The sequence below is a fragment of the Podarcis liolepis genome (assembly GCF_965112155.1).
Source record: "Podarcis liolepis genome assembly, chromosome: 9".
Lineage (NCBI taxonomy): Eukaryota > Metazoa > Chordata > Lepidosauria > Squamata > Lacertidae > Podarcis > Podarcis liolepis.
In genome coordinates, this window is record NC_139564.1 from 75890025 (window position 1) to 75908921 (window position 18897).

General features: G+C 48.5%; 1 protein-coding gene and 1 long non-coding RNA gene across 2 annotated transcripts in view; one reads left to right on the plus strand and one right to left on the minus strand.

Moving 5' to 3' along the window:
* The window catches only part of C3AR1 (complement C3a receptor 1), a 234136-nt gene that overhangs the window by 81761 nt on the left and 133478 nt on the right, over nt 1-18897 (plus strand). The gene's annotated exons all lie outside the window — the stretch shown is intronic.
* LOC310686751 lies at nt 7867-18118 on the minus strand. The gene is made up of 3 exons (XR_014516090.1): nt 17959-18118; nt 15924-16040; nt 7867-8717 (listed from the first exon to the last, which is right to left on the minus strand). It is a non-coding gene; the product is annotated as an uncharacterized lncRNA (long non-coding RNA).

Consider the following 18897-nt stretch of genomic DNA (forward strand, 5'->3'; position numbering starts at 1 on the left):
CCCAGGAGAACCAGGCTTTGAGGCACACCGTGCAGCAGCTCAGTAACGCGGTTACGGCACTGCAGCAGCGTTTGGACGCCCTACCGGCTCCTGGGGCCGACGCCCCGGCTTCTGGCAAGTACCCAGTGGCTTTGCCTGAGAAATTTGATGGGGCCCCGGCCAGTTTTCCCATGTTCCTTGCCCAGGCCAAGCTGTATATTCAGGGGCGCGCCCGGAATTTCCCTGACGACCGCACCAAGGTGCATTTTTTGATTAGTTTGTTAAAGGACCAGGCGGCCAAGTGGGCGTTGCCGCTGCTCAGGCAAGACTCCCCCTTGCTGACAGACTACGGGGGGTTTTGCAATCTGTTGGAGGCCGCGTTCGGCAACCCCCAGAAGGAGAGTCAAGCCAACCGGGCGATTCGGCGGTTGAGGCAGGGCAAGACCACGGTGGCCGCATACACCACAGAATTCCGGCTGCTGGCACAGGACTTGACCTGGAACGACTCGGCTCTCCGGGACCAGTATCTCGAGGGGCTTTCAGATGAGATACTGGACCAGCTGGCCACAATGGAACGCCCCACCACGCTAGACACTCTTATTCAATGGAGTCTACAGATTGACGATCGGCTAGAGGACCGGCGTCAGGCTCGGGACCGCCGGCACCTCCAGTTCTTGGCCCCAGTGTCTACCAGCAGCCCCACGGGCCCAGCTAAGTCATTGGAGGAACCTATGCAGCTTGGGGCAGTGCGGCCACGCCTCTCCCCCGCAGAGAAGTCGCGGCGTCGGGAGGGGAATCTATGTCTCTATTGTGGCGGAAGCGGACACTATGCAAGGTCCTGTCCTGGGAAACGCCAGCCGCAGGGAAACCACCAAATCCCAGGAGCTGATGGTCCTGGCTACCTGGGGTCCCAAACAGCACAGAATGGGGCCGCACCAATTGAATTACAACACCTTATGGTTCCGGTACATCTATACCCTCCAGGAGGGCCATGGATTCTTACCCATGCGCTGGTGGATTCGGGCGCAACCCGCTCTTATATGGACGCTGCTTTTGCTGCCCAGCATCGGGTGCCACTTCGGAACAAGCCAGAACCGGTGCAGGTGGAGGCAATCGACGGACGGCCCCTGCGTTCGGGTGCCGTCACTCAGGAGACCCAGCCCCTGGTCCTGTGCCTCCAGCAGCACCGTGAGATGCGAACTCTGGATATTGCCTCCATGCCCCGGTTCCCCCTGGTGCTTGGGATGGACTGGCTGGAGGCTCACAATGTGCGGATCGACTGGGTCAAACGGACTGTACACTTCCCAGACCCCAGTTCTCCTGCTGAGACTGAGATGCTAGCAGCTGCGCCCACTGAGGAGGTTGCTGCAACGCTCCCCGCTGAATACCGGGAATATCACGACGTGTTTGAGGAACGGGGGGCAGACCAGCTGCCGCCGCATCGGTCCTTTGACTGTGGCATAGACCTCCAGCCCGGAGCGCCTCTACCAGTGAGTCGCTTATACTCGTTAACAGAGCCAGAGCGCGAGGCTTTACAGGACTTCTTGCGCAAGAACCTGGAGCGTGGGTTCATTAGGCCTTCTACCTCGCCCACTGCTGCGCCAGTGCTCTTTGTTAAAAAGAAATGTGGGGAGCTCCGCCTTTGCCATGATTACCGGGCCCTGAACAAAATTACCATCCCGGACCGGTACCCCTTGCCCCTTATTTCGGAGTTACTGGAGCGGGTGCAAGGGGCGCAGGTGTTCACCAAGCTAGACCTCCGGGGTGCCTACAATTTGATTCGGATCCGCGCCGGGGATGAGTGGAAGACCGCATTTGGGACCCGGTACGGACAGTTCGAATACCTGGTTATGCCCTTTGGTTTGTGCAACGCGCCTGCTGTGTTCCAACGGTACATCAACCACGTGTTCCAGGACTTACTAGACAAGTACGTGGTGGTGTACTTGGATGACATTCTGGTTTACTCCCGTGACCCAGCATGCCACGAAGGCCATGTCCGGACTGTGCTGCAGCGCTTGCGCGAGCATCGTCTGTATGCAAAGCTCAGCAAGTGTGAGTTTCATCAGCGGTCAGTGGACTTCCTGGGTCACCGACTCTCACCAGGTGGGGTGCAGATGGATCCTGGGAAGGTGGCAGCGGTTCGAGAATGGGCGGCACCTCGGAACCGCAAGGACCTACAGCGTTTCCTGGGGTTCGCCAACTATTACCGGACTTTCATTGCGGACTATGCTCACCGCACCACCCCGTTGACCCGACTACTGCGCCCCAAGACGCCGTTTTCCTGGGACAAGGAGGCGGAGGAGGCGTTTCAAGGGTTGAAGGCCTGTTTCCAGAGAGCGCCAATCTTGCAACATCCGGATCCTTCTCGACCCTTTGTGGTAGAGACTGACGCCTCCAGTACGGCTCTCGGTGCCGTCTTGTCTCAGCAGCACGGACCGGAAGCGCCACTTTTACCCTGCGCCTTCTATTCCCGCCAGCTCCTCCCAGCGGAGCGTAACTATACCGTGTGGGAGTGGGAACTACTGGCCATCAAGGTGGCCTTTGAGGTTTGGCGCCATCATCTTGAAGGAGCACGACACCCAGTGGAGGTGAGAACCGACCACCGGAACCTGGAATACCTCCAGACCACCCGCAAGCTGAACCAAAGGCAGATCCGGTGGGCGTTGTTCTTTTCCCGGTTCCAGTTCCGGATCCGCTACATCCCTAGCTCCCAAAACCAGAAGGCGGATGCCCTGTCCCGGAAACCCGAAGACAACGTAGACACGGTTCAGCAAGCAGCACCCACCACGATCCTACCACCAGCTGCATTCCTGGCCACCCAGGAGGTTGAGCCACTGCAGGCTCGGGTGCGGGAACAGCAGCGGGTCGACGCTTGGGCCCAGGAACGACTCCGGGAACTGGCCGAAGGATCATGCCCTCAGTATCCAGGGCTGGTCTCGCATCAGGGTCTTCTGCTGCACCACGGGCGCCTGTACATCCCATCAGGGCCGCTGCGGGCTGAGATTCTCCGGATGACCCATGACGCGCCAGCGGCGGGGCACTTTGGGCGGTATCGGACCACCCATCTGGTAAGCCGTGAGTTTTGGTGGCCCCGTTTGAAGGCCGACGTGGCTCGCTACGTCGCTGGTTGTGACGTCTGCAGGCGGGCCAAGGGGCCTACCGGGCGACCCCCCGGCCTTCTTCAGCCGTTGCCAGTTCCACCACGTCCTTGGCACACAGTTTCTTTGGACTTTGTAGTGGAGTTACCCCCGTCTCGTGGCTGCACCTGCCTTCTAGTTTTCTCCGACCACTTCACGAAGATGGTGCACTGTGCCCCCTGCCCATCCGTACCCTCAGCTAAGGAAACCGCGCAGCTGTACCTTCAGCATGTCTTCCGCCTGCATGGCCTACCTGAGCGTGTAGTGTCCGACCGTGGCGTTCAGTTCACGTCCCGGTTTTGGCGTGCTTTGCACCAGGCCCTCGGGACAGAGGTCTGTCTCTCATCTGCTTACCACCCACAGACTGATGGCCAGACGGAACGGGCGAACGCGGTGCTGGAACAGTACCTCCGGTGTTACTGCAGCTACCAGCAGGACGACTGGGTCGACCACCTAGCATTGGCGGAGTTCGCTTATAACAACGCGGTGAATGCGTCCACCCAGCAGACCCCGTTCCAAGCCAGTTATGGTTTTCATCCACGGTTGTTTCCGGATGTGCTGCCGGCATCTGCGGTCCCTGCGGTGGCAGAGTGGCTTCAGGAGCTCCAGTCCCAGCAACAGCTGTTGATGGAGCAGCTGCGCCAGGCCAAGGAGGCGTACAAGGTCCAGGCCGACCGCCACCGCCAGGTGGGGCCGGAACTTCACGTCGGTGACCTGGTGTGGCTTTCCACTCGCCACCTCCACCCTTCTCGACCTTCGCGGAAGCTGGACGCCCGGTTCACCGGCCCGTTCCCTATCGTGAACCAGGTCTCGCCTGTGGCTTTCCGTCTCCGGTTGCCAACACACCTGAAGGTTCACCCGGTATTCCACAGGTCCCTTCTGAGTCCGGTGGCCCCACCCGACGAGTTCCACCCGAACCGTCCCCGACCGCAGCCAGTTTTGGTGCAGGGAGAGCCTGAGTACGAGGTGGAACGCATTCTGGACTCCAGATACCGCAGGGGAAGGCTGCAGTATCTCATTGACTGGAAGGGGTATGGGCCAGAGGACCGTTCCTGGGAACCAGCGGCCAACGTCCACGCGCCTGCCTGCATCCGAGAGTTTCATGCGGCGTACCCCAGCAAGCCGGGTCCGGACCCTCAAGTGAGGGGGGGGCCTGGGAGGGGGGATGGTGTGATGGCCTGGGATTCCGAGTCTGAGAGCGATCCGGAGGAATCCCAGCCGGCACAGGAGTCCCCGCCTCCAGGGCCGGCTGAACTGGGGCAAGGCCTAGATGCTGAGGAAACTCAAGAGCAGGCACCAGGTGAAACCATTCTGGCCCCAGAGGTGCTGGATGACTCAGTGGCCACAGGTGAGCCTCCTCCAGGGCCCAGTAACCCTTCGGCCTCTCCTGATCTGCAGAGGCTTAGGGCAGAGAGGCGAAGGGAACTGGTTGCCCCCAGGAGGAGTGCTCGCCTTAAGGCCAGAGGAGGCGGGGCTCCTGGGGGTCGGGACCGCCCCTGACCTTAGAAGAGGATAAAAGCCCAGTCAGGCCGGCCCCAGGTTGCGGGAGCAACGTCGTTGTTGGCTACGGACCTTCCTGTGTTCTTGATCCCTGCTCGGCTCCCTGTTCCTGACTATCCAGTACTCCTGTTCCCTGCTCGGCCTCCTGTTCCCGACCATCCGGCGTTCCTGTTACCTGCTCCGCCTTCTGTTCCAGCGTTCCTGTTCCCCGCCCGGCTCTCTGCATCGGACCTCGCCCCTCTTCGTGTGGACTCTGCTACACTCACGGTACCTTACACCCGGGACCAGCACAAGGTCGATGAAACAAGTTAATGAAAGATAAAGATTTGGGAATATTGGATTTGTTTTTAATTTTTTTGTTTATTTTTGTTTTTTGATTCTGATGTATTGTGTGTTTTGTTTTTTGCCTTTGCCTTTTGTTTTTACTGACTTGTATTGTTTAATTTCTCTTTTTGTCTACCTTTGTTCCTTTTTTTCTTGTTGTTTTTTTTCTTTCTCTTTTTGTAACTTTAAATTCTCAATAAATATCATTTTTAAAAAAGGACTCTTCATTGTATGGCGAATCTTTGGTATCCCCACTGCAGAAGCGACACAGAATTCCGGGAAGCTGCGTGATGGTGGGGTGAAAGTGGGGTCCTGCTAATATTTCCCCTTCATGTCTGTAAGCCCTGATAGGGTTTTCTTTATGCGTGTGATGTGCCATGGGACCTGGGAAAAGAAGCCCCGATTCCAGCAGTGTAACCAAAACCTCCTCCTTCAAATGAAAGAGATCCCATGCTCATTTTTCCAGGATACATTTGGCTTTCCTCCTCATCTTGCTCATTAGAAGCATAACAAGCTAATAAAACTTCTCAGGCCTTCTCGCCTTCCTTTATCTTTAAGAGGACCTAAGTAGAGCTTTCACAGGACGAACTTTAATCTAATTGATTTCTTTACAGGCTCCTTGGCCCCCAGTTTGTTCTGCTTTATCAACAGCTACCTAAGGCTTTCTGCACTTTAGCCCATGTACCCCTTCTGAGTTTTAAGCTGCAGCCCAGCTTATATTTCTTCAGAACAGCCTTTATCTCTTAACTATTATTAGCCAAGGAAGATTTATGACATCTTCTTCATACAGAGATAAAAATCAATTAGTTGAAAAATCCTTAGCTTGTTAGCCAGAGTCAAAAACTCTAGCCGTTCTCTTGGATGTGTATAATTGTATTTTCCAGTTCACTGAGCATGTGCACAGGAAAACAGCAACAAGGCGCAGCAGGGAACCGTCAGCTGATCCCAGGCTATTCAAGTTCGTTGCCGCAGGCCAGCTTTCTAAAGAAGCTGGAGTTGGGGGCTGGGGCCAGGAGAGCCCCAAGAATTCCCCCCTCCCAATCCCCTTGGGTAATTTACACCCATCTTAAACATGTATGTTTGTCTGAAGTCTCTTTCACTGGCACGGTAATCCCATTACTGACAAATGAAGATGTAATCACAGTTTATTCACAAGGTTTGAAAGATTTATCCCTTTTGAAGGAGAGCAGGAGAAGTGAGTACAATTGGCTGCAACTGACTTCTGAAACTCCTACTGGGACATTTGCAAGGCAAAAATGATCCAGATTGTGAGCAGACCAACATGCATTTAAAACGGATCTCTCTCTGAGACAGATGCTTTTCGCATTTCACACGGCCTTCAGTGCCAGTTTTCATAAACAGAAACCAGTCCTTGTTGGGCTGTAAGTGGCTTTTTCCTCTTAGAATCCCTTGCATGCATTGTTGCTTTGTAGGAGAAAGCATGCACTCCCCCCCCCCCCCAGCAAATCTGAGGAGGCAGCCGGCTCATGTGACAGAATTTGAGTGCCGTCCAGAATGGCAGAGTAGGAGACAGGAGAGCTGGCCTTCTCAGATGCTACACAGGTATTTGCAACAAAAGATCCTTCAGAAGTTTCACATTTTCCAAGAACAGGGAAAGGAAGAGCAGGGCCCTGCACACTTTGCCCACGTGACATTGGCGTGTTTTGCGGAAGGTTGGAAGAGAGGACCTATAAGCTGAATGCGTGCAGGTTCCTCCATGTGATCAAGAACCCTGGCGCAACTGAAGCCCTTGATCACACGAAGTAGCACATGCACATATTCCCTCCCCCTGTCCTGATCTCCCATCCAATGCACAAAGACAGTGTAGTGGGGTGAAGGCAGTGGAGACAGGTAGACTGACAATGACACCCATGGGTGCTGCCCTTCTCCTACCTGGAATGCGCAGAGGAGAATTTCTGAAGGGGGCTTCAGTTTACTCTGCACCCCCATGTGCTTCCACCACTGGTCTAGGAAGCAGTGTGTGCATAATGTCACCCATAATACACACATCCATCCTCTAATTAAATACTGTGGCTTTGGTGCAGACCCCGCAAACCAGCTTTGATCTGAATTGAAAAAAATGACCTGGCTGCTTTTTAAGCAGGTAATGTGTACACAACCTGAGCTCTGTAAGGAGATGGAGGGGGGCAGAGAGATGGCGGAAGAGAAAGAGGGAAAGGAGGAAAGGAAGAAGGTAAGTGAGATACAGAAGCAAAGGAAAAAAGAATGAAAGAACTGTCGGGGAAGGTGGGAATTCAGATCAGAAAGAGAAAAGGTGGTGCGATTCAGTGTGAAAGTGGGGCAAGTCTGCCTTTGTGTTTTTGTTTGTTTGTTTGTTTGTTTGTTTCACTTATATTCCACCTCTAGTCCCTGGGGCGTAGGGCAACATATGTTCCCCCATTTTGTAGTCATAATGGCAGGTTACCTGATAACCAATTAATGGCCCCAGATGAACTTCATGGTTGAGTGGGATTTGAAACATGGTCTCCCACAATAACCACTCCATAACATTGGCAGTGTGTGTGAGAGAGAGAGAGAGAAAGAGAGAGAGAATGAATACTTCATATTCTTGAATGTTAGGTTTTGAATGGATTTGTGTTCCGTCCGTTATTCACTTAGCCTGCACTATGTGGATTCACCAACTTTCTTGAATGATCCACTAAACTGCATCAGTTTTGAGCCCACACATTCATTGATTATCCTGTGGCTGTACTTGCCTATTTGAGTAATGCACTTTTAATCCTTGGTTTGTCTTTCCAACACAGTTGGAGGCTGATTTGTGTTGGCCTTGTCTGCTAGAACATTTGTGAAACTTGAAGGCAATGGAGTATGTCTGTAAACAAAAGCAGTAGCTGTTAATACCATGAATCAAAGGCACTTGCTCTGGGCTTTGCCCTTTTACCACTGTGTTCTGTAGTTGCATCTGTGAAGAAAACATACAATTTGGGGACACATCAACACTTAAGATGAATGTGCAAGATTTATGCATTGCTGATGAGCAATTATATTCACATAAACCAATGGCATTTCTTTTGCAGTTTATTTTGAATAAAAATTGTGGTGCCCGTAACAGGATGCAGTACTCCAGGTGTGTTCTGAGTCTGACCAAGAAAGAATAGAGTGGTATCATGACTTCCCTTGATCTGAACTCTATACTTGTGTTGATGTAGCCTAACAGCATAAGGTTTTTTGCTGCTGCATCCCACTGTTGACTCAGTAAGCTTGTGGTCTACTAAGACCCCTAGATCCTGCTGGCAAGCCAGATGTCCCCCATTTTATATCTGTGCAGCTGGTTCTTCCTGTCTAAGTGTAGAACCTTACATTTGTCCCTACTGAAATTCATTTTGTTAGTTTCGGCCCAGTTTTCCAATCTGTTAAGGTCATCTTGAATCCTAGTTCGGTCTTCTGCCCTACCCAGTTTGGTGTTATCTGCAAAGTAGATGACCATCACCTCAATTTCTTCATCCAAGTCATTTATGCACTCTTGGAGGTGAGTTCTAGTGGAACTTAAAAGAAACAGCCAATCAGTGAAAGAGGTAAGAGTGGAAAGATCGAGAACCTTTGGAGTAGTTAAGGAATAGGACAAGGGTAGAACCTTTGGTCCCTAGTAAAAAGTCTGTTAGGAGGGTGAGATTGGTGCCTGGCTTACATGCTTGGCACTTGCCTCTTCTGGAAATATATGATGGCTCCTCTTCTTTCTCTCTCACTTCCCCTGGACTCCTGCAACTGCAGCAATCTTGCCTCTTGATTTAGTCTCCAAATTCAACTTGTCTTGGACTGAAAACAAGAATTTCAGCATGTCCAGTTTGTCATTGCTGCAGGAAATAGTGCAGAGAAATGAACCACCAACACACAGCCTGACAGAATTTGCCCAGAACCTTTCAAGGTTCAGGAGGCATCCTGGTTGCACTTAATTGGAAACATCCAAAAGTGAATCATATGCATGTAATAGAATGTTTCTTTCAGGTACAACTGCAGGCCATGAATTGCCTGCATTCTGCTTAGTGAGTCACAAAAGGCCCTTGACCACATTACTGGTCTCCATCTTCAAGGCCAAGACAGTAAATGGAAACACAGCTAGCCAAGTACCTATGAAATCATTCTCACCTTTCCTTGCCAACAACCACTAATCTAGCACAACAGGCTTGATTCCGTGAAAATTCATTCATTCAGTTTCAGAACTTAAACCTTTTACAACATGTCCAAATTGGCTCTGAAAGAATTTTGCAATATATAAAGATATAAAACTATAACATACTAAGACCACAATCCTACAAATTCTTACTTAGGAGCAGGTTCACAGCTTGGCCACATCTCAAAGCCTGAGACATTTAAGGGGATCTAGAAGGTTTAGCCTCCTTCTAAGTATCTCAGGGACGTGGGTGGCCAAGGGACGCGGGTGGCGCGCTGGGTAAAACCTCAGTGCCTAGGACTTGCCAATCGCATGGTCGGCGGTTTGAATCCCCGCGGCGGGGTGCGCTCCTGTCGTTTGGTCCCAGCGCCTGCCAACCTAGCAGTTCGAAAGCACCCCCGGGTGCAAGTAGATAAATAGGGACCGCTTACCAGTGGGAAGGTAAACGGCGTTCCGTGTGCTGCGCTGGCTCGCCAGATGCAGCTTGTCACGCTGGCCACGTGACCCGGAAGTGTCTGCGGACAGCGCTGGCTCCCGGCCTATAGAGTGAGATGAGCGCACAACCCTAGAGTCTGGCAAGACTGGCCCGTACGGGCAGGGGTACCTTTACCTTTACCTTTAAGTATCTCAGGGGAAAGGCATTAGATCTCAGACTGAGGATCCAGAATCAAGGGCTCAGCAGTTTTCCAGCTGGCTTGCTAAGAGCTTGTTACTGGCCTTACAGCCATGCAGATGAAGCAAACTCTGCCCTCCCCACTAGGTGCTGTCACTTGCCTTCGCCAGAGCCTCAGCATCCAACAAGGTTATCCATTGTTTTCTCAGGATCACTTTTTATCTCCCAGGTTCTCAGTGAATATTGGGGTTCAAGGCGCATAAGTCTTTAGACGAGACCTGCCATGGCCATGTTTCCCCTTTGTAAAAAAGTCAGCACTGTTTCTGACAAAGGGAGCTTCCAGTAACAGAGTAACATAAAACTTGGGTTCAGAATTTTGAACCATCCACAATCTCTTCTTAATCTATCAGTTATATGGGCTATGCCCATATATACACTGGGCAACACCTTTCCAATAATTTCCCCCATTTAAAATAACTGGCTGTAAAGGACTAATCTTGGATGAATTACATAAGAGGCCTAGAAAGGGGGGGGGGGTGCAGGGGACATGACAATTATGGAAGTTTTCACTTTTTGTCTTTGATATGTATGAATGTCTGAAGTGCTTCCCTTATTCAGCTGCAGGTCAGGATAAATTACACCACTCTAAAACTGGTAACTAGATCAGCATCTGGCCCACACGCCATTAGTCAATGAAAAGGATCTGTTCCCTAAGTACTTAATTTCTTGAAAATGGCACCCTGTGCTATTACAAGGATCCTATTTAGAGACAGGCTCTGAAGTAGATCAAAGACAGAGCTACTGGAATGGCTTTTGGAACGTATGTGTGACTATAAAATATTTTGAATGGCTGACAATATTTGCAATCAGCACTGTAAAGTTTTGTGATACTTAATGCCTGCAGATGTTACGTGGCTCAGCGCATTGCTGTTGGCCCAAATTACCAGTTATAAACTCAAGGGAGTATCAGGTTACTAATGCAACTGGTTACTGGATCAGTCTGACGTGTCGTCAGGAAAGACTGGCATTGTAAAATGGAAACTTAGTTCTCCATAGAGATGTGCAAATCAGTGCTCAGCATGCTGGCACTGAGAGTGGTGCTACATTTGTTCCAATATAATGGGGGGGGGGCGCTTCATGTGGGATGAACTCATGGGAAGACATGTAAACACCCTGAAAGCAAAACAGGATGAATGCAGAATGAATGTTCATTGTCAGAAAAGACCAGGCTTAGTCTAACCACCATGTAAACTTCATGCAAACAAATCTGCATGAATGCTGAATAAACAGGTCATCTAGAGGAGACCTTTCTCGCCTCTAGCTGTGCTCTTGGCCCCCTCCAATCTGCCTTCCACCCTCCACTCACCATGGCACTGAAGCTATCCTCCCCCAAATCACGGATGATCTTTGCACACATCAATTCAAATGTCTCTGCTCAGTCCCCATCCTCCTTGACTTCTCTGCTGCCTTCAATACAGTTTATTCCTTGCTTGATTCCCCTTATGCCCTCCACCTCTGGAGTTTCATCTTCAGTAGGTTCTTCCACTGTAGACCCTCTATATGCACCACAGGTTATGGGTTTTGAATGAGGTAAAACTTTGATACTTGGAGACTCATGCAGAAGTTGAACAAATAAGAAAGATTCATCATATAGGACAAAGTTGGTCAAGCAAATGATTTGTCAAGAGATCAACTTCTTTTAGGAAACAGTTAACTTATTAATAATCATACTAAAACCAGTGGATGTTACAGGCTTCTAAACAAGGTAGTAAACACACAGCTTGCTTCTTTTAATTTTCAGTTGCTTATTTTTAGTTATTACTCTACAGTTAGATATTACAAGTTTCTAGACTAGTTGGTAAATGCTTAGCTTATTTCAAGTTATTTCACTTCAGTTCCTTAACTTAAACACCATCAGAGCACTCCTGACATATGGTTGTCAAGCCTCTGCTTAAAGACCTCCAAAAAAGGAGACTCCACCACACTCCTTGGCAGCAAATTCCACTGTCAAACAGCTCTTACTGTCAGGAAGTTCTTCCTAATGTTTAGGTGGAATCTTCTTTCTTGTAGTTTGGATCCATTGCTCCGTGTCCGCTTCTCTGGAGCAGCAGAAAACAACCTTTCTCCCTCCTCTATGTGACATCCTTTTATATATTTGAACATGGCTATCATATCACCCCTTAACCTCTTCTTCTCCAGGCTAAACATGCCCAGCTCCCTTAGCCGTTCCTCATAAGGCATCGTTTCCAGGCCTTTGACCATTTTGGTTGCCCTCCTCTGGACACGTTCCAGTTTGTCAGTGTCCTTCTTGAACTGTGGTGCCCAGAACTGGACACAGTACTCCAGGTGAGGTCTGACCAGAGCAGAATACAGTGGCACTATTACTTCCCTTGATCTAGATGCTATACTCCTATTGATGCAGCCCAGAATTGCATTGGCTTTTTTAGCTGCCGCGTCACACTGTTGGCTCATGTCAAGTTTGTGGTCAACCAAGACTCCTAGATCCTTTTCACATGTACTGCTCTCAAGCCAGGTGTTGCCCATCTTGTATTTGTGCCTCTCATTTTTTTTTGCCCAAGTGCAATACTTTACATTTCTCCCTGTTAAAGTTCATCTTGTTTGTTTTAGCCCAGTTCTCTAAACTGTCAAGGTCGTTTTGAAGTGTGATCCTGTCCTCTGGGGTGTTAGCCACCCCTCCCAGTTTGGTGTCATCTGCAAATTTGATCAGGATGCCCTTGAGTCCATCATCCAAATCGTTGATAAAGATGTTGAATAAGACCGGGCCCAAGACAGAACCCTGTGGCACTCCACTAGTCACTCTTCTCCAGGATGAAGAGGAACCATTGATGAGCACCCTTTGGGTTCGGTCAGTCAGCCAGTTACAAATCCACTGAGTGGTAGCATAGTCAAGACCGCATTTTACCAGCTTCTTTACAAGAATATCATGGGGCACCTTGTCAAATGCCTTGCTGAAATCAAGGTAGGCTACATCCACTGCGTTCCCTTCATCTGCCAGGCTTGTAATTCTGTCAAAAAACGAGATCAGGTTAGTCTGACATGACTTATTTTTCAGAAATCCATGGTGACTATTGGTGATCACAGCATTCCTTTCTAGGTGCTCACAGACTGTTTGCTTAATGATCTGCTCCAGAATCTTCCCTGGTATTGATGTCAGACTGACTGGGCGGTAATTATTTGGGTCCTCTCTTTTCCCCTTTTTGAAAATAGGGACAACATTTGCCCTCCTCCAGTCTGCCGGGACTTTGCCTGTTCTCCAGGAATTCTCAAAGATGACTGCCAGTGGTTCTGAGATCACATCTGCCAGTTCTTTTAATACTCTTGGATGCAGTTCATCTGGCCCTGGAGACTTGAATACATCTAAACTAGCCAAGTATTCTTGTACTATCTCCTTAGTTATTCTGGTCTGTGTTTCCTTTGCTGAATCATTTGCTTCAAATTCTTCAGGTCGGGTATTGTTTTCTTTATCAGAGAAGACTGAGACAAAGAAGGCATTGAGGAGTTCAGCCCTTTCTGTGTCCCCTGTTTGCATTTCACCATCTTCTCCTCTGAGTGACCCCACTATTTCTTTGTTCTTCTTTTTGCTACGAACATACCCATAAAAGCCTTTTTTGTTGCTTTTAACCTCTCTAGCAAGCCTGAGTTCATTCTGTATTAAGTGTTACAGCTTAATACTTTGGTTCTTAACCAAGGTAGCACTTTCTGTCAATTTCCCAACCTTCTAGCAGTCACACTCCAGAGGTATTTATAGCAGCACAATAACAACACACCCAGGGGGTCACCACACTCCTCTTGACTGGATTTGGATTCTTCTCTTTCTAGAAGATCTCTCCCCTTCTGACTGAAATGAGACCCAAGTAGACAGTATCCTCCCAGCTCTACTTCTCCTTGCTCAAACCCAGCCCTCAGTGAACTCCTGGCTTAATACTCTCACAAGACACTAAACACTGCCTTTCTATCTAAGGTCAGAGACACTTTTTTCTACCTGTAGATATTTTCCTCAGAGTGGATGTTGCACATAGATCAGAACCCGCTCTCTAATTATTTTCTCCCTGCTGCTCTCTCAGACGTTCCCAAACGTTTTTGGCCTACCGTCCCCTTTTCAGAAAAAGAATTACTAAGCACAATTACTGACCCCCAGTGACTGCTTCAGCTGTCCATCACAGTTTGCTTCCTAGCTGCCCAATCATTCTTTCAGTTTCTCCTCATGGGGAGTCCTTCCTCACTTTCCCTCTCTCTCTTTGATCCTCTGTGATTTTCTTTCTGTGATTTCCTACTGTCTAATCTCATCACAGCCTGTGACACCCAACTCTTCTCTTGCCTTGCCCCAGTCTTCCATTTCCAAGAGTCTCTCTGATCTGCCCCCTTCAGTGCTTCTTCATCATCTCAAGCTGAATACAGCGGTACCTTGGTTTACAACCATGATCCGTTCCAGAGGTCCATTTGTAAACCAAAACAGGTTGTAACCCAAGGCACACTTTCGCGAATGGGGCCTCCCCAAAAAAAATTTGTTTGTGATCCAAAAAAAAAGGGTTATAATCCAAAAAAAGGTTGCAAACCAGGACACGCACTTCCGGGTTTGATGTGTTTGTAATCCAAAACGTATGCAAACCAAGACATATGCAAACCAAGGTACCACTGTATATCCAAGACTAAACCTCATATTTTCCCCTGAACCCCTTCTGTTTCTTATGTTCTTCATAGTCGTTGAAAAAATTACCAACAGCAACCCTAAATCCATACATTTGCTACCTTTCTGCCTTCCCCATTCATCAACCGCTAGTGGCTTTAGTTTAAAGTTTTCCCCAAAGGCTTCTGTCCCCCTTCCTTCCTTCCTTCCTTCCTTCCTTCCTCCCTCCCTCCCTCCCTCCCTCCCTCCCTCCCTTCCTTCCTTCCCAGAGGCAAGGCAGGGCTTCTCCATGGCTGCAGGAAAACAAATTGCTTCAACTGCAAGGTAGCAAACTGCAGGGCTGCCTCTCTTGTTCCCTTCCGCCTCCTCTTCATTTTCAATTTTTTGAGAGGAAGGGTGTGGAAGGAGCAACTGCACCAAGCAGAGTATCTCCACCTCCCACACCTCTGTTTGTATTTTCAGAAGCCGTGTACAATTTATCCAATTAAGCAAATGCATTAAGGGCAATAACAGACGGCTCTTCGGCTGGACGATTGCAGTGACTTTCACCAACCTTCTAATATCAACAAGCCTCCATAAACCGTTAGCAGATTTATGCCTTAGTAAGAATCAATCTATTACTTTCAGCTGTAAATCTCATGTGCTTTGGACACAAAGTGAATTTTAATAAAAATCATATAAGGAACTAGACTCACAAGGCCATGTTTCACAGGCCTGCCAGCATTTGAAACCAATTAATAGAGGCATTGGCAGTGAGCGGAGGGGAGGCAACAAAAACATATCTTTTAGCTCCTGGTGAAACACATGGACACAGCAAAAGTCATCTGAAGAATAAATTGCGGGGGAGGGAGTTCTTTCAACCTCAGGATCCAAGTATCTTTCTTTAAGCATTTTTGTGGTAGGGAAATCTAATTTTCCCAGCAATACTTTATTGCTGTGGCTCCCAGTTATTGTTTCGATCACAATAGTGGGTGGAAATGTTCTGCACCTTGAGCTTAGCCTGGCAGCTAATTGGCAGCTAGTGAAGTTCTTTGAGAAGCTGCTGGATATTGGTGGCACTATTTCTCCCCAATGCACTGGCTGCAGCTCCAGGCCAATCTCAGGGGCAGCTCCACAAAGAGTGCATGGCAGTAGTCCAGCCCGACAGTGCGTGGACATCAGTGATCAGGCTATCCAGCCCAGAAATGGGCAAACCTGCCTTCTAGCTGAAGTTCGTAAAAGGCACTCGTAGTCATTGAGGTCACCTGTCTAGTGACAGAGATAGATCCAAGAGGACCCCCAGACTATGAAGCTGCTCCTTCAGGGGGAAAACGACACCATCCAAAGCAAGCTGTTGACCAGCTCTCAGGCCTGGGAGCCATCAACACTTTTGGCTTGCCAGGATTCAGCACCAGTTTGCTGGCTCTTATCCAGCCCACCACTGCGAGTCCAGGGCTGGCACGACCTCTTCTGATGCAGATATTGCAGAGAAATAAAGCTGGGTATCCTTAGCGCATTGATGACACCTCACCACAGATCTCCTAATGTGTTCATATGTGATGTGGTCAAACCACAGACTAATAGAAAAAGGGTCTGCCTAAAGCTACTCACTGAATTCAGGGCAAAGGTGAGACTGCAGTCCAATTTTCCTGCCACAGGATTTTGGCCGTGACACAGCACCAACTATCTCCATCGGAAAGGACTCAGTCCTCCAGAACCCTCCAGAATCTGAAAGAAAGAAAACACATATCTGAGATGCTTTGCATTAGTTTACAGCTGTTTGCTTGTAACTTCAAGTATTACTTCATAACTTTATTGACTTCTTCAGAGTTAGTTATGGTGTGCAATTATGCATGTAAAAGACGCTTCATTATCTCAGAACTCAGTTATTTTTGACTAACAGCAATAAGATGTAACACAGTTAAATAACAAGACTGTGGGATGGGGGAAGCAAAGAGGAATTGTAAATATAATCCCAATAATTGTATTGGAGGCCAGGATTTATAATTACTAAATGTGTGATAACGGCTTCCTAAATGCCCATGCTCTTTAAACAACCTAATTTATAATTTAAAAAGCTGACAATCCTTAAAGTGTTTTACTTTATCTTGTCTGGAATAATGGAAGAGTAAGTTATTGAAAACCTTTATTTTTCATTAGCCTTAAATTCAGCGACAATTAATGTGCCCAATTTGATTATAAACTGCACAAATTAAACAATAAAGAGCTGTCTAATGAGAAATTAATTATGAGGAACAGAAGAGGAGCTGGGCTGGATAAAAGTAATAAGTTATGGCCGATGGCAGATGTGTCAGCTTTTAAAGGAGACAAAGGGCTTTTTCCTCCATGTGTGCTGGTGCTGATATGGCTCATCACAGATCAGTAGATCCAGAAGCCGTAACAGCACAGTAATTGAAACTGCCAAAATCAATAGCACTGACAACCTTAATTAAATTAAATATGTCTCTGATGAGCTCCAACAGCATGGCAGCGGACCACTTGACCCTTTCTCCCAGGCTTCCTTGACGGGATTCAGCACACTGCGTGATGGATTCCACCCCCCGAGGACATTTGGAGCACTCCAGCTACTATTGGAAATTGCTCCAGGAGTAATGGCCTTCCTGGTGGAACAAGGGTTTTTGACTTACAATGTGCAGTGCAAGGGGCGGGGGGGGGAGCACAGTTTATTTCTACAGCCACCATTGGACTGAGGTGGTGGAAGAATCCTCAGCTGAACTGATCTTCTCCCCCTCACTTTTTAAACCTCGCTAAACAGTCTCGCTAGATGCTTGCTAGAAAATCAGCTCACAATCTCTTAGGCAAGCAAAGCGCTGTGGAGTGGTGAAAAGAGTGCTGGACTTTGGCTGGGGCCTGGGGCCACCAATACGCTGGTGCCCAACTTTATCTCTCCTTTCCATCTGCATCTGAGGAGGCTGTTTCTGTGCTAAGCCAGTATCCATCAGTAATGGACTGGATTGTGGAGAACAAATTGAAGCTGAATTCAGACAAGACAGGGGTGCGCCTAATCAGTCAAAAAGCAGATCAAAGAACAGGGATTCAACCCATACTGGATGGGGTTCCTCTCCTCCTGAAAACTCAGGTTATTCCTCTTGCGTGTACTCCAAGATTCAATGCTTAGCCTAGACACCCAAGTTTCCATGGTGGCTTGGAGAGAATTTACCCATTTGCAGTAAAACTTAGTGCACCAGCTGCACCTGTTCCTAGAGATGTCTGATGTGACCACACTGATATATGCCACAGAATCACAGAATTGTAGAGCTGGAATGGACCCCCAGGGTCATCTAGTCCAGCCCCCTGCAATGCAATGTGGGGCTCAAACCCATGACTCTGAGATTAAGAGTCTCATGATCTTCCAACTGAGCTATTCCAGCAGCCTTGGTTGCATCATGTTGGGATTACTGTAACACACTTTACATGGAACTTCCTTTGGAAAGTGTTTGGAAACCTCAGCAGGTCTGAGATGCTGCAGCCAGGTTGCTGACTGGAGCCAGTTATAGGAAGAACAGAAATGCCTTGTTGCAATAGCTCCACTGGCTAATTCTCCATTTCCGGGCAAGATTCACAGCACTGGTTTTGACTTACAAAACCCTATACAGCTTAGATCCAGACATCTGAAGGACCATACCTCTCTACATGAGCATTCCCAGGTTCTGATATCTTTTGGGTAAACCTCTCTCTCAGTCCCACCACCCTCGTAGGCACGCCTGAATAGGACACAAGAGAGAACCACATTGTGGCATTCATTGTCGCTCAACCCAACTTACCTCACAGGCTTGTTGTGCTGACACAATAGGGAAAGGGATCTTAGAGTAACATGGGATCGGGTGTAATTTACAAACCAACTTTCCTCCATGAATGGTCCTTGGAGGCCACTCCTAAGGCCCCAGCCTGAGTAAGGAAGAGGGCCAACATCCAAAGTCCTCTGGAATTGCAGAGTTGGAAGTGACCCCAAGAGTCATGTAGTCCAACCCCCTGAAATGCAGGAATCTCAACTAAATCATCCATGACAGGTGGCCATCCAGCCTCTGCTTACAAACCTCCAAAGAAGATGAGTCCACAACCTCCTGAGGGAGTCTGTTCCACTGCCAAACAGCTCTTACTGTCAGAAAGTTATTCCCAATGTTAAGTCAGAATCTTCTTTCTTGTAACTTGAAGCCATTGGTTCGAGTCTTACCCTCAAGAGCAGGAGAAAACAAGTGAATGAAACAAGTGCCCCAGCCCCTCGTCCCTTGACTACCTGCTTGCAGTGCCAAGGCTCTCCTTTGGAATTTAGCAAGGAAGAATAGACACCTTTAAGCAGGCACAGGGTCCTTTCCCTCACTAATGAGAAAGTACAGAGATTGGTTGTCAGGTCAGAGGAGAAAGGTTCCAGATAGCTTCAGCATCTCTTTTCGTAGAAACGAAGCTATGTCATTTGGAAAGCAAAGACTGGGTTATGAAAAAGAGAAAATTGACTGAGAAACCTTTTGGCTTGGCTCTGTGTTATGCAGAAAAATGTACATTATATAGGGATCTAAAAAGGCAAAGGAACTTGGAGAGTCCTTATGACACCAGGCCCTTGATA